General features: G+C 46.5%; 1 protein-coding gene across 1 annotated transcript in view; it reads right to left on the bottom strand.

Moving 5' to 3' along the window:
* The window catches only part of ENTPD3 (ectonucleoside triphosphate diphosphohydrolase 3), a 357567-nt gene extending 344101 nt beyond the window's left edge, over positions 1–13466 (bottom strand). The window contains exon 1 of the mRNA XM_069648766.1: positions 13071–13466. The gene's annotated coding sequence lies outside the window, so the exon portion shown is untranslated. The remainder of the gene's footprint in view (positions 1–13070) is intronic.
* Between the last annotated feature and the right edge of the window lie 2329 nt (positions 13467–15795).

Here is a 15795-nt window from a genome sequence, read left to right as displayed (position 1 = left end):
TTTGAAACGCTGCCGCGTTTCGAAACAGAAAAATAAAAAGTTGAAAAAATTGCTGCCGGGAAAGGGAAAACATAGTCCGTTTTCTCTTCCCATGGCGCCCTTCGGGAGCGGACACGCTGGGAACAGAAGTGTTTCCAGCGCGTTCGCTCCAAGAAAAGAAGAAAAAAGAAGGTAAGTGGGGTTGGGAGGGTGGGGAGGGGATAGTTTGCGGGGGAAGGGGATGGAGGAAAAACTGAGTTCCCGACAGGGGACGAAGGCAGCCTCCAGCCATGGGGAGGCTCGGAGCAGGGATTGCCCCGTTTCAAGTCTCCTCATTGGCTAAGGGGCTGCCACGCCCTTCGCCGGGAACAGAGTACCCGGCACGCACGGCGTACACATGAATACCGTGTAGTATGGCTCAGAAAAGAGCCAATCCACACATTGTATTCCCGGTGCGCAGCGCGTGCCGGGTACTAATGTTAGATTTTACCCTGCCACCAGAATGATTGGGGTACAGTTATGATATTGTGGATCAGAGGTGCAGAAGTTAAATACAGTTTCTGTCTGCAGTGGCATTGGGCCACAGCAGCTCCCAAGAATGTACATGTGACCTTTGAACCGGGCCTGTGCTGCTGAAGAGGAGACTGTTACAGCAGGGCACATGCCTACAGCATGCTTTTGGAATTGAGCTTTTTGAAAGGGGGTCTGATCAGCAGACCACCCTTCCTGAGATGTATTACCTGCATCATTGTATTCATTAAAACTCAAAAGATCTTGGACTATATTACCGTCAGCAGAGGGCAGTCCTTCACAGGGACCCAATGAATGTTCCAGTGTCACCAACCCGCCCTACAGAGGAAAATGCATGTCGGAGCTGGCTGACGGGGCCCTCGCGTCTGCGGGCACCCCTTTTCTTCCACGTGGCTGTCCCATTTATGAATCAGGTGCAGAAGTGTGAGAGCAATCGGTCCTCGCAGTCCGCACCCACAGGTGTTTGTAAATTGGGCCTCAATGACAAACCGTTTATCTCCCCGTCAGCACTTTCTGTGGCCACTGTTCCTCGCGTTAAAGGGTAGGCTGCGTACATGCCTATGGTTGCCTCGTGTTCCCTTATCACGCAGAACATCAAGTTATTCGAGAGCCCTTCTCGCTATTTTACACATGAAGGCTCACTTATTTCACATCAGTGAATGCGTTTTATTTCTCCATTATCAGTGCGTCCTGTAATTCAAGCCGATTACATCACTGGCACATATCAAAAGCTGGCTGGTGGGCAGGAACATCCCTGTGTGCAAGGTTGCCATCTCTGCCATCGGCCCACACACACATGCACTGTAGATATATAGGTAAGATGACCGAGGCCCATTTCAGAATGATGTCACGCCCCTCCCCCGCCCCCATCTTCAGCTGGGATAACCATGGGAGGCATGTCAGCAATAAAAGTGCATTGATGGGGGGTGGGGAGTGGTTCGTTTTTTAAAATTGAAAGGACAGTGGCATGGCGGTATGCATGTTTTTTGGGGTACAAGCAGTTTCAATTGCCATGTAGTAGGCAATGGGAAGAATTTATGGGGAATTATCTCTTGTGTCTCTCGTATTTCACATGTTTAACTTCTTCCTTGCTGGATTACACGATTTGTTGATCAATGTAATGATAAATGGATGGATGAATAATAGTTCCTGTTAAACTGCACAATTCGGAGAAAAACTACAAGTACCACAATGCACCTGGGTCCAACCGACAAGATCTGGTCTGGAACATCAGGAAAAGATTGGCTAATGAGAATAGCCAATCTCATGGCAGTGCAAAGTCATTTTTGCAGTACCCAATGAACTTTGCACTGACTTTGCCCTGCATAAATACACTTTGCACAGTTCCATGAATCAGGGTTTGTGTTGGCAGTGCAAAGTCACTTTTCAGCAGTGCAAAGTCACTTTGAACCGTGCAGAAAATAGGCTTAGCCATTCAGAACCCAAAAGGGAGACCATCAACTATGCCACAAGCCAAGGTCGTGTTGAAGGGGAACAATGGGGCAGCTGCAGCAGAGCAGGGACTACCAAGAGACTGCCCAAGAATAGGGGAGATCTGTGAACAATCTCCAAACCCTCTTGGACCACTGACTTACCTGGTGAAGGGGACACACAGAGACAAACAACCACAGTGACCGCATAGTCCCCGTGGCAAAGATGGAGGTTAAAATGGGGGCAGGGCTAACAGTCATATGACCGGCGAAACCCCGGCACTCAAATGGATATCTCAAACAGAGATTGGCCCAGGGAAGCAGCTGACTCAGTTAACCAATGAGAGCAGAGAGAAGCTTCTAAGCAGGAAGGGGAGGGTTATAAGAATCCAGCAGAGTAAGTTGACAGTGAGAGGTGTTTGGGTGAGGTCAGCAAAGCTGTGAGAAAACCAAGGGACCAGAGGGATGGCGTAGCAGGTGGAGAAGGACTTGCAGGAGGCTTTTTAAGTATTTGGAGAGAGAGAAGATAAGGTGTTGGGACTGAGGCAGTGGTACCAAATTAGCGTTTTTTCTATTTTATTTATTTTATGTTTGGGTTTTTTGCAAAATTAACCTGTGGGTATCAGAGTGCAGAGCAGTGTAAAAGAAAGGGGAAGTACACAAACTAGGGGCTAGTTCAACATATTAAGTTTGAAACAGAAAGGTTTTTAATTCTTCATGAACAGGAAAGAGCAAGGCAGCAAGTTGGAGCGAGACCTGCAGTGGGTTCCATGATTGCGGAAGAGTAATTGGTAAAGCCGGCTGAGCAGTAAGAGATGCCGGCTGAGCAGTAAGAGATGCCGGCTGAGCAGTAAGAGATGTTCTCGCTTTTGGGATTTGAAGAGAGAGAACAGCTTTGCTGGTGGTCACTCTGGACCCTCCAGAGATGATCAATCGGTTTGGCCAGATGTGGAGGATAATGAAGTACAACAGCTGTTTAGGCAGTTTGAATGTAAGTGTGGGCGGGATTGAAGGTCATTTTGGAGAGAAAGCAATAAAGGGCTTCAGAGTTGGTGCCTGAGAGAGAGTGTAAGTGTGTATGCGTGAGAGAGAGAGGGGGAGGTAGAAAAAAAGAGGAGGAGAAAAAGAGAGAGAGAGGGGAGAGAGAGGGGAAGAGAAGGAGAGAGACAGAGAGAGAGAGAGAGGGGAGAGAGTGGGAAAGAGAAGGAGAAAGAGAGAGGGATGAGAATGAGAGAGGGGCGAGAGAGAGGACTAGAAGGAGAAAGTGAAAGAGAGCGTGAAAGAGAGAGAGAGAGAGAGAAGTGAGAGGCAATAGAGATGAGCAGACTCAAGGGTAGTTTAGGAGATGTGATATATGGAAGGAAGCAGATAAGATGAGGGGGGAACTAGAGTGTGTAGACAGGAGAAGGGGGAAGAGTGATAAGGCCAGGAGATGTCATGGAGGCAGCAAGGTCTGTATGTTTGTATCAACTCCACTAAATCTCATACACCAAGGGGCCGCCGCCTCTAGCTCACCAGATGTTTTGGACTACAACCCTGAAATGCCCTAGACAGCCAGTCAATGGTGAGGGATTATGAAAGTCATACTCTAAAACATATTTATATCGTATGTCAAGTGCAACAAAGAAATGCTTAGATTCAGAGTTCATTTGAAAAAAAAAGAATTGAATAATGGAAATGGAGCATCATTTATTCAAGTTTTATATTATATATCTTTAATAGCAAGGCTTCAGAGCACCTTGCAGGCAACAGGAATAGAGTTAGGTCCCATAGGGAGAAGTGGGGTGGGGTGGAACTGAGGGGACTCGCCCTAGAATGATTCAATTCCCCGCTGTGTGGCTTCATGCAAAGAGATAGGTGGCAGGAGGTGGGTTAAGGGATATCATTTGCCTTTGCTGCTGTGGCCTTCAGTTGATTCCCTATGTAGTCCCAGACTTGAGTCCGCTCTGGAATGCTTGCTGGGTGAGAACAGTCATTAGCGTTTCACAGAAATTTAGGTAGCTACTTCTCAATCCTATGATTGATGGAACATTACTCCACAGTTTGGCGCCAATCCGTGAATGCAACCTTCTTCCAGAACTTTTTTATATGATTGTGTCTTGTTGGAGGCATTAGGAAATGTAGGGTCCATTTGTAGTGACCACACTCATTGTTATGGCTGGCAAAATTCAGTATTTTATATCTTATCATTTATAAAAATGCACCAGACACGGTTGCAAGACAGAGAAAGAAAACATCTCTGAGATCTTTCAACTACTTGGGCTCTGGCAAATAGTTTCTTATCGCAAGGGAGTCCTCACAATCTCCAGGAACAAGAGATCGAAGAAAAGTGTGGATCATTCGGACATTCATAGGCAATGATACTGTATCACAGTTGTGGGTGCTATGGGGGAGCAACGTATCTCCCCCAATTTTATGCAAAGCTCTTGGTTCGGCAGTCATGTTGATCGGACCGCGTTCCATTGTGGAAGGACTCTTGAAATGTGCAATCTTCATGGGTAAAGGGATTGGAGAAGATCTGGGCACCATTACAGTGGTATTTAGGGAACATTGAACTCCAAGAAAATGTCTGACTTTTCAAAGTGTCATCCATAAAAACCTGAGAGTTGATCATTTGTTTGATTAGATCACTTATACGACTGTAGTATACAGGCATCAATTGGAACAATAGACAGTAAGCTAAATCATAAAATACAATATGTATTATAAATAGCAGATCTCTGGCCATTAGGCATGACACCCACAAATACCATATATGACATACATCGGTGACCCACGCCTTCCAAGAAGTCATCCTCACAGGATCTTATTTGCTGACTTGACACAGCCTGTCTCTAGCATGTGCTTAACATCTGTTGGGCCTAACGAGGGATGCAATGGACGCAGCAGCAAGAATGCAGTTACATGACTGGAGCTCATTGGTCCTCACACTCAACACCCAAACCGATCCACATAGGATACACTCCAACCTTGTGCCTTCTGTACATGCACTGAGTATCAGACCTACAAACCGTTGTGCAATCCGACGGCGCTAGATGGTCCCACCAATGGTGGATGTACGCTTTACGCAAAAAACATGTAATTGACAAGTACAGTAAAAGAACATTGGGTTACGATAAGGAAAAACAAAGGTTTAGAAGATTGTAGAGGTGATGCACTGGTGGTTACAGGCCAAGTTTGGGGTCTGCTCCCATACCTACTTAAAGGATTGTTCTTTTATGCAGCGTGATCCTTGAGAGAGGAGGCAAAACGCCACTTAGTCTAAAAGTGACTGTCAACGCTAGACCACAGATCCACAGTCTTTTTTAGGGTCTATTTTTCAGGTTGAGTGAAATAAAAAAAACAGTCTAGAAATCCAGATGTAAAACTGGACAAAATACCCAAAGTTATGATGCTAAGTGACGTAGGGTAGCCCTAACTCACTATCCCTTCAGTGGGAGAACACACCCCTTTCTATGTGAAGGATAGTATGTATAGCATTGTATGTAAAACTGGGATACAATTATTGGTTAGTTAGATATATCTGCAGCATTGCAGATCTCAGAGTAAAAACAAAAATGGCAATTACAATATCATAGAACTTTAATAATCCTTGTCAATTGTTTTTCAGCCTAACAGAGCTTAATCAACAAAATGACTCAGGCTAAAATAACAAAACGAATGTGTGTGAGGTGAAGCAGTAGTCATGGTGAAAAGCAATATAATGATCTAATGTGCAATCACTGCACTTGGCAAATATGAGCTGACCTAATATCCCTTTGCTGCATTCTTATAAGTCATCAACATGTTTCGGCCAAATAAAAGAAAATTGACAATTACCTTCATCTGGACAAGAGAATATCAATAGGCATAACTTAATTGCTTGGTTAGTGGAAGGAAGATAGGGCAAGTGCACTTCATTGAAGCAGGGCCAGGACAGTGCAAGGGTGACCTAGAAGTTTAAGGACCCGGTTCATGGTATTTCTTTCCCTGTTCAAAGTGACTTTGCACTGCCGACACAAACGCCGATTCATGGAACTGTGCAAAGTGTATTTCTGCAGTGCAATGGCAGTGCAAAGTCATTTTTGCAGTACACAATGAACTTTGCACTGACTTTGCCCTGCATAAATACACTTTGCACAGTTCCATGAATCAGGGTTTGTGTTGGCAGTGCAAAGTCACTTTTCAGCAGTGCAAAGTCCCTTTGAACCGTGCAGAAAATTCTATGATTGTGCCCTAAGTGCTTTTAATATTTTCTAAATTAGTGAGTTGGTGCTGCTGAGGGGGACATGCGCTGGTCTGCATTGCTGTCTGGGGCAATGCTTGCAGCACCTTGTATACAGGATGGGGCACACTTTAGACGGTAACCTTGCCTCGTAGGAATACATCAAGTTACTTTGGTAATTAACATGTTTTCTGAAGACAAATGGCTGTTGCATTCTTGACCCATAGTCAATGGTATTCTTTTCCTAACAGTGCTCAGGACAATGTTTTGCCGTTGTCAGGTTTTTCAGTGTCATCATTATGGTGGTAGAGTCTTGAAACAGGCCTCCAAACACCAGAGGGTGCAGTCACAAATAAATCCTGTATTTGGTGTAGGCTTCTGCAGGCACAGGTTACTCCTCCATCTGGGCTTAATTTACATCTGAACATGATATTCAGAAAGAAATCTCCTGTAACTTACTACTGTTGGAAAACGTGCGTATGCTACACCTGAGTCACACGAAAGACCCCCTTTAACCCAAAGTTATTGATCAGACAAGGAGAGCCTTGCCCTATATCAGAGAGGAATAAAATACAAATAAACCGTTGCTAAAAGCTTTCATGAACTTGGTTTTTCCTCTCCATAATATTGTTCCACTGCACTTCCCCATCTTACTCCAGACATTTGCATGCACTTTTATTCTCATTCATACCAGGAATGACATGACATGATAGGTTATTTATAACACGCTTAATACCCAGAGATTTCTAAGCGCGGATCCGAGGATCGAACCAGTGTTGCTCCCTGTCTTCTTGTTTCCATTGCGAGCACGTTGCCCCTGAGCTATCCTCCCGATACTGCACTTACAGCACTTACACCTTTGCTTAACTGCTCATAAATGTTTCAAAAAGAACTTAGAGGTTTTGTGAATACAGGTAATATTACATTTTTTAGGGCATATGCCTCTAATTACTTCTTTTCCCTGGAGGAGCTCGCTGTGTCCATCAAGATAAGTGACAGCTGAGGCAGAGACCATGGTACGTTCCCAACTCTTCCCGCCAATATACATCAGTCCAATAACAGGACTTCAGTACATGCTCCATGGACATTTCATTCTTAGTTTCTCCACAAAGATGGGTTCAAACTGGGCTGGCAGTGATATGCTGCAAATTCTGTGGACACCGGCCTGCGGGGATTAGACCATCAACAGACTTAGGGGGTCATTACGAGCCGGGCGGTAAGGGATACCGGGCACTGGTAAGGAGACCGGTGCCGGTAATCCCTTACTGCCCGATTCCGAGGTCCCTTGGAGGGAACCATAAGGAACGTGTCGCAGACCACACGTCCCTTACGGTCCCTCTAAGGACCAGGGCGCTAATGACGGGCTTGCAATTCGCGAGCCCGTTATTAGCGCCCTCCCCATTCCCATTGAGCCCTTTGGGGGCTCAATGGGAATGGGGAATGGTTTGTTCAATGGGGACGTACTGGTCCCGCCAGGGTCGGAATGCACAGGTAAGTCACCATTGAACAAGACCGGACTCAGACACGGTATGGGAGGCAGCTATGGTGCTAATAGCAGCATGGCTACTGCCTATCTCGTAATGAGGCCATTAATATTTACAGTCAACCGTCAGGGTTCCACCAGGAGACCATAGGCTAAAACTCTTTTACACATACTATGCTGCGCCTGTCACCCCCAGTTATTTCCATAAAACAAGTTACAGACAAAATGGGTAGCACTAAAGTCACAGATTTCTAGGTGAACATACCTCTTCATTGCAGGAGGAAGTTGCCTCCATGTCAAAGCATGGTGGCAATAGCCTGTTTTTATACAGTGCCTGCTGCAATATTCCTGAGGCACTATAGACAGTATGCGTTCCTCCTACCCAACTTCAAAGTTCTAATTGTACCGACTTTCAAAGATGAAGTCTGTCAGGGGAATGATGGGGTTAGCACCTGTGACCTGCTAGTACACGCGTTTGTCTACTGTAGGTGCATAAATCCACCAAGCTTTCTTATCAAGTGACAGATGGCAGCCAGCAGGTCTGTTATGGGTGGCATTTGCAACCCAATGCGTGCATGTTGTTACTCAATTTTGCTCACTCATTCTAGAGCATCAGGTTTCACTCAGATCATATATTAATGAGTCTGAAATCTGGAAATTATATTTTATTTTTTATTTATTTATTGGATTTTTATAATTCTGCCTATACACAATGTGTTTCAAGGTGCAACAAGACAAGAGGGCGGGGGAACAGGGATAATACAAACAAAAACGGTCCTACTTCGGATCGTGAAGTGCAGCAAACAGAAGTGCAGAGGATAGAGGAGGGGGAAAGTTCCAGAGGGTTAAGTGAGTGCCAGGGGAGGCCAGGAGGACAGAGCCCGGGGAGAAGAGAGTTGAGGGGCAGAAAGTTCTCGTGCTAAGGGCGAGGAACTGGGCTGGAAGGGCTCAGGGGTGCAGGCCCAGCCAGGCAAGTGCAGGGGGAGTGAGCCCAGAAGGGCAAGTGTAGGTGGGGTGGGGGGTCAGAGGGGACGAAGTGCAGGGGTAGACTGGTCAGGGAGGACCAGGTGCCCTGTAAGAAGCTGAAGGAACCAGGCAGCCAGCACATTAGCAGGGGAGGGGGAGCGGGAAGGAGGAAGAGAAAAGGAGGGTCTTGCGAAACTTCAGGACCTTAAGGAGATCATGCTCAAGTCTGTGAGGGGTAGGGGGGGCATTCCAGAGTGAGGCACCTGTGGAGGAGAGAGATCTACCCCCCATTCTCTGCTTGGAGAAGCATCTGACCTTCAGGGAGTTGGAGAAAGAAGACCGAAGAACTCTAGTAGAGCGGTATTTAGGGAGAGAGAGTTGGATGTAGTGGGGTCTCAGGCCCCAGAAAGCCTTGTGGATGATGCACAGGGTTTTGAACTTGATGCCTGCAGCAACCGGGAGCCAGTGGAGAGATTTTAGGACTGGAGCGATGCAGTGCCTGGGCTTCAGGCCAAGGATAAGTCTTGCAGCCCTATTTTGGATTAGTTGAAGGGGAGAGAAGGAAGGAGTTAGGCAGGTCGAGGAAGAGGCTGTTGCAGTAGTCCACCCTGGATAGGACCAGAGCTCTGTAGACATTGAGTTTATGGGGTAAGGTGAGGATAGGGAGAATGCCTCTGAGGAGGTGCAACTGAAAGTGGGCCTTCTTGGCAAGGTCTGTGATGTGAGGAGAGAAGGAGAGAGAGGAGTTGAAGATAACACCAAGGTTTTCTGCCTCACAGGAGGGTTAGGGGAGAGGCCCCATGGAGGGCAGTCAGAGTGTAGAAGGGAAGGAGTGAGCAGGGGTCACAATCATAAGGATCTCAGTCTTACTTGCATTAAGGCAGAGATCAGGAATGAGAGAGGAAAAGGAGGAGGCAGAGGAGGGAAGCTTGAAGGAGTGTTGAGTGCCATCCGCATAACACTGGAAATTAGGAGAGAAGGCCGAGATGAAGTGGGCTAGGGGGGGAAAGATAGATGTTGAAAAGCCAAGGCTACAGAATAGAACTCTGAGGGACACCACAGGTGGAGGGTGAGATGGAGGAGAGAAAAGGGCCCAGTTGAACCTGGGACAGTCGTTCAGAGAGGAAAGAGGTCAGCTAGTCCAGAGCCAGGTCTGTGGTGCCAAGGGTATCATAGAGCCAATTTATAAGGGTGGCATGATTGACCATATCAAAGGTAGAAAAATGGTCAAGATGGATGAGAATGGAAGGAGAGTTGGAATCGGGATTAGAGAGCAAGTCTTCACAGGTGTTCAAGAGTGCAGTTTCCATGCCTCTGGCAGCTCTGAAGCCAGACTGGTGGTTGTGGAGGCAACCAGAACCAGCAGATTCAGTGCGGTGTATAAACTGGGAGATGGCCAGTTTCTCAAAGAATTTGCCCAGGTAGAGGGTAATGGAGGTAGTTAGCAGGACAGGAAGGGTCAGCAGAAGGCTTTTTGAGGAGTGGGTGCACAATCGAGGGCTTGAGGAGCGACAAGAAGGATCCAGTGTTAAAGGAGTGATTGCAGAAATCAGCCAAGGGTGAACCTAGGGAACTAGGGAGGACATGTTGCCCTTGATAGTTCCGAAGGAGCAGGGGAGCACCTGTTTGGATGAGACTTTCATAGAGAGGACTTGTCTCGAAACCTCATCAGGTGATATGGGAGAAAAAGAGGAGAGTAGGAGGGAAGGGGGGCAAGGGAGGCCTGAGAGTGGGTGAGGTAGAAGGGTCTGGTGTAGAAGAGAGTGGGCACACGATGTCCTAAGTTTTAGTAATGAAGTGAGAGACCAGAGAGGTGCAGAGGTGCAGGGAAGGCAGTGGAGAAATGGAGACTGCAGTAGGATTGGCGAGTATCTTACAGATTGAGAAAAGTTCAGCCGTGTTGTTAGTGTCCCCAGAGATGTAGGCTTGGATGTAGGCCCTCTTCTTAGAAACCAAGGAACGGCTGAAAACGGTCACTTGTTCCCTCGGCCAGCCCACACCATCTTCAAGACAGCCCACCTCACCCTCAAGATTCTCAATGACCAAGGCACGTCTTACTTGGCAGAGAAACTCACTATCTCAGGAGGCTAACGCAGCACTAAGAGACAAGACATCTTGGAATTCAAGAGGTGTGAGAATGTGAAGATGAGGAACCAAGAATTCTCCACCTATGCCCCCAGATTATGGAACAACATGCCTACAAACATCAGGCTGCTTTCCTTTCCCCTAGACTTTAGGAAAGAACTGAAGACCCTGCTCTTCAAGTAAGCCTGAGCTGCCCAACGATGACAGGCTAATGATGACGACGCCCATCACTAGTCCCGCCCCCCTTCCTTGTACCATATGCTTCATCTTCCACTTGAACAGTGCTCTGCTGTTTTCTAGGTAGGTGTGTACTACATAAATTACTACATGCATGGGGTTATATACACACATTGCAAACCTATAAAAAGGTATTATGCTTAATAAAACTATTTTGAAATGGCCACTATCTCAGTATTTTCCTATGCCGACGTATTCCCCCACAGTAAACCTTGCTAACCTAAGTCAGACACAATGTATATATGAGCACAGCCCCCAGGCCTCGTGAAGTATTGAGCTTGACACCCCTCTGCAAGACTCCCTTCTCTGGCAACCAGTGGAAGATAGAATTGTGCTCGAACATGGGGTCTGCAAGCCAGTTAATGTGTGGGGGTGTTTGCCGGGGCTTAGCCCTGGCACTTATTTTTGAGTTCCAGCACTTATTGTCTCAGACTTTCTGGAGTTTGGTAATTGTTTATGAGTCTCATTCCCAATTCATTTGTATAACATTTTTTTGGTTTATTTTAAATGATTTGTCATTTTCTGTTGTGCTTTTGATATTTTTGTACAGTGTTGGGGGTGACCTTACGGCCACGGTTCACATTTAATATAGTCCGGCAATAAAATACATTGGCTCTATCACAAGTTTGGCGGTATCCCGGCTGTAAATCTGCTGGGATACTGCCAACGCACAGAGCATTGCCGCAACTCGGTATGATGCTATTTTGTTCAGAGTCTATAGGACTCTATGGGGTATATTGGGCTCCATTACCGCCGGTGCTAATAGCATCGCGGTAATAGCACAGCAAATGGGCAGAAAGTGGCAAGATTTACCTCCCGCTAAACTGGCGGTTAATCTGCCACTTTGCCCACAAACTCGGGATTGGGCAGAACAGTATTTCAGCGGTTTTAGCATTACTGCCCAACCCGTGGTGACCCCCAGTCTATCGTGCCTTAATGGACATGAATGAAATCAGGCAGGCATGAATGAAATGCTTGCTTCCCACAGCTTTGTGAAGTGAGCGACCACCAGGCGGCTCCTGCCCGGCATAGGGGTGTTCAGAGGATCTTGAGAGGATGAAAGATGGAGGGCTGACTCCAGGGGAGCCAATTTAAGAATATTCGTCCCCCCCCCCACCCCGGCTGGGAGTCTTCTTCAAATCAGATGGTCATAGGTTATGACACTCAGTAAACCTTGGGTGTGTTTGTGGAATTAGGGAATTTGTCATTTTTTTAAATGTGTAAATAATGTTGTGCTGGGGTTCAGTGCGGCATACACACAGGCAATCGAATAAAAAGTCCTCACCTTTTATAGCAAAGAAAAAATCTTGCATGCAACTGCATCAAGAAATGTAGGGTTTGGATCGAGTCAAACAAGATACCAGAACTCAGATTTAAGGGGGAACAATTGAGCCATATGATGTTATGCCCATAAGAAAGAACAGTGGGTTAATGCACCAGACTCGCTTCCACTCTGCAGCTCACCTGTCATTTATAGCTCCATGAAGCCACTGCACGCTGGCAGAAATTGCCACCACAAAACAAGAGATTATTATTATTCTTTTTTATCTGGGTCTCCTGCTTTGACGCCACTCTCTTTCTCTTGTGTAAATCGCACACCGGATCCTGGTTTGAACACTCTCATTTTGAGAGATGCCTGGATCCGGAGTCAGACCCGCCAATAGCAGCGGACTCAATGATTATGCTCCAGTTCCTTGGGATGCCCTTACCCGCTGCGATCACCATGGCAACTAAGAAAAAACAGCTTCCCCTTACTGTGTGTGCTCAGATAAAAATGCAAAGCGGCAGATTGTCATCCTCCTTACAAAGCGCCGATTTAACCAGAAACAGACATTTGGTCATGCATGGGCCCTCAACACCATCAACCCCTCCGCCCCCCCCCCAAATAACATCAATGGGGGATAGCCCTCCTTAGTGGGGAGATGTTCCCCATGGCTGCGTTGCCAAGATAGATTTGTAATCTTTGCTTCCACCCGTGCAGATTGTGTGATCTTGGTCCAACGCTTAATCTACTAACGGTCCCTCACTCCATTTATCTGCTATATAAATGTATTCCACATTGACTAACGCCGGCATTCCCTCCTGCACAAATAACTGCCACTGCTATTCATTTGCATGCGTAGCCAGGCTCCTGCACCCTCAAACTACACCTTACCTTGGACTCCACTCCGACCTGGGGTGCTTGGCTCAGGATGGGGGCGAGGGGGAAACGTCCGTGGCTCCGGGCTTCCTCAGCTGCCGGGCTGGCGCTCCTGGCACGCGACTGAAAATACATCAACAATGCGAGGAGAAATAAAGAATCAGGCAAGGAGGAGAAGCGGGAGCGGGGAGGGAGGGAGGGAAGTATTCAGGATTTCCAGACTGGGAGTCGCACGGCTTATGAATGCGAGCAGTTCCTTGCCGGCGGCTGCCTTTAAAGTGAGGTCTCCTTCTGAAAGCACGCCCCCTGCATGCAGGGGCGTGGGCGAGGTGCAGGGACCGACACGTAGCGGGGCAGCGAGCCTTCCTCTTCGGATTTAGTACTAACTCAGTCATAGATATCCACAAGAATGGAGAGGTGTGTGTGTGTGTGTAGGAGTCGTCATACATCAATTTATTTTCGTATAGATCCTACACTGGAGACATCAAGCTCGAGGTTTTAGGGGGTGGGGGAGGTGCTGTGGGGCTATTGCCCCTTGTATTTAGATTGTAGCCCTGGACTAAAAGGCCAGCTAGCCCCGACTCACGACAGTTCGACAGTCCCGACATTAGCGTGGCCCCGGATCTTTTTCAGACCTAGCAACACCCGATTGATACTAATAAGAAGGGGACCTGTGGGTGGACAAGGGGTGGTTGTTATGTTTTGCGGTTGTATAGTTCTGAAGTAGCTCTAGGTTTCTCCTTTTGCTACCAGCATATATTTTGTTTCTTTCCGTTGAGGTGTTGTTGCTTTTCTATAGTGTATTCTGAATGCCGCGGTCTGTTTCTCGGTGTGGTGCAGCAATGGGCATTGTTAATGTAGCGCTTTTCAACATGTATTGTTAGAGGCATTCCTGTGGTTCTTCAGTAGCAGTGGTGGCTTGTGAGTTTCTTAATTGGGTGGATGTAAATGTTTGTCTCGAATATGCGGGAGTGACCGAGCATAGCGGGGGAGCCCTAACCAAACAAGGAGGGTTGGGGGGGGATTAACCCCTGAGAACATTTGAAAAATAATGGATTATAATGTTGCATTTTCCAGCAAATGTTTTGTAAAAAATGGGGTAAAAATACACATTTCCAATCAGTTTTGATTGGAGCACATGAAAAACACCAATCCAAGCAAGTCACAAACAGTGCACCCGAGCTTTTCCCAAAACATTTTCATGATGGTTTTTCCCACAGTGTATTCAAGTAAACAAATTTTCATACTGGCTGTGCCTATACATATCCATGCAGACTGTGCCAAAATATGCCATTATTACCATATAAGATTAATCCTGTTGGCTTTTGAACATAAAAATGCCATACATCAAACTGGCTGCACCAATGAAAGCCAGTCAATCTACATAATACCACTCATGTTTACCCCAAATGCCCAGTAAAAAAATACCATGCTGCACAAGAAATGATAGCTAAACCGGCTGGACCCAAGTATGGCAGTTTAGCTACAATTATAGCAGTCATCATGTTTGCTTTACCCTTGATGCTCAATAAAAATACCATATCATGCCACAGTAAGAAAGTATAGCTAGACTGACTGCACCAAAGTATGCCAGTCTATCTACAAGATAGCACTCATCATCTTTGTGTTACCCTTGATGTCCAATAGAAAATACCACTGTAAAATAAGAAAGTATATCTGGACTGGCTGCACCTAAGTATGTCAGTCTAGAAATGTCAATGTACTCATCATGTTAGCTTTATCCTTTGCACATAATGTCCATTATTAATGCCAATGCCACCAGTAGCAACCCTCCCCCCAAATAATAGGCCCACTTCCCCTAATACACTCTGACCAGGGCAGGCACACACATGCTCTCAGTCACACACAATAGACACTCTCATTCACCCAGTCATTCACACATTCACTCAGCATGCACTCTCTAATTCACCCAGGCATTCACACATTCATACAGCATACACTCTCTCAGCCAACAAGCATTCATACATTAACACAGCATACACTGTCTCATTCAACCCGTCATTCATACATTCACATAACTGTATCAGCGATCCTCCAAAGGTAAGTAACGACTGAAAGACCAAAGTAATCCAAAAAGGAGCATACACCAAGCAGGAAGTAACACAATTTATTACAGAGCCAAACACAGCTGTGAGAGCACAATTCAAACAGCACAGTGGAACAGAACTGAATGAAGGGAGCTGTCAACACCGCCTACTGCTGGCAAACTTTTTATTCATTCCTCACATGATTTGCATAACAAAAATTGCAGCAGTTAGTAAAACCATCATACAAAGCTTATTGGTGGGACTATGGCAGTCCCCTATAGCTAAACATACATTACCTACTGATGATTGGAGCAGGTCGTCATTACCCATGCTGTCCAACACCACCCCTCGTGAAGTCACAAACCTTCCCACACTGCCCCAAAGTGATGTTCATTACATTACGTGATTGTGCTGACCACTGGAACTTTATTATCCTGCCAGTGGCCAGTTCTCACGAGACACCCAAGACACCCGAGCCTGGCCAAGGGGAGACATTCACGTAGCATCCAACCAATGAGGTGTCCTGCTGACATCAGCGAGGATGCAAAACACTGTTGCACTCTAGAGACACCAAAACTCTCCCACTGATTGGTCCCCTCACGTCTCACCCCCTCACCCACAGCCCTCTTCCCAGGTCCATCTGCTAAGGGGCGATTTGAAACTGCTTACTCCACCGTGATTTTACTCCTATT

Source organism: Ambystoma mexicanum, chromosome 2q (assembly GCF_040938575.1).
Source record: "Ambystoma mexicanum isolate Mex_15411 chromosome 2q, UKY_AmexF1_1, whole genome shotgun sequence".
NCBI classification, from domain to species: Eukaryota; Metazoa; Chordata; class Amphibia; order Caudata; family Ambystomatidae; genus Ambystoma; species Ambystoma mexicanum.
Note: the sequence above shows the minus strand (reverse complement) of the source record. Positions and strands in the feature narration are given on the sequence as shown.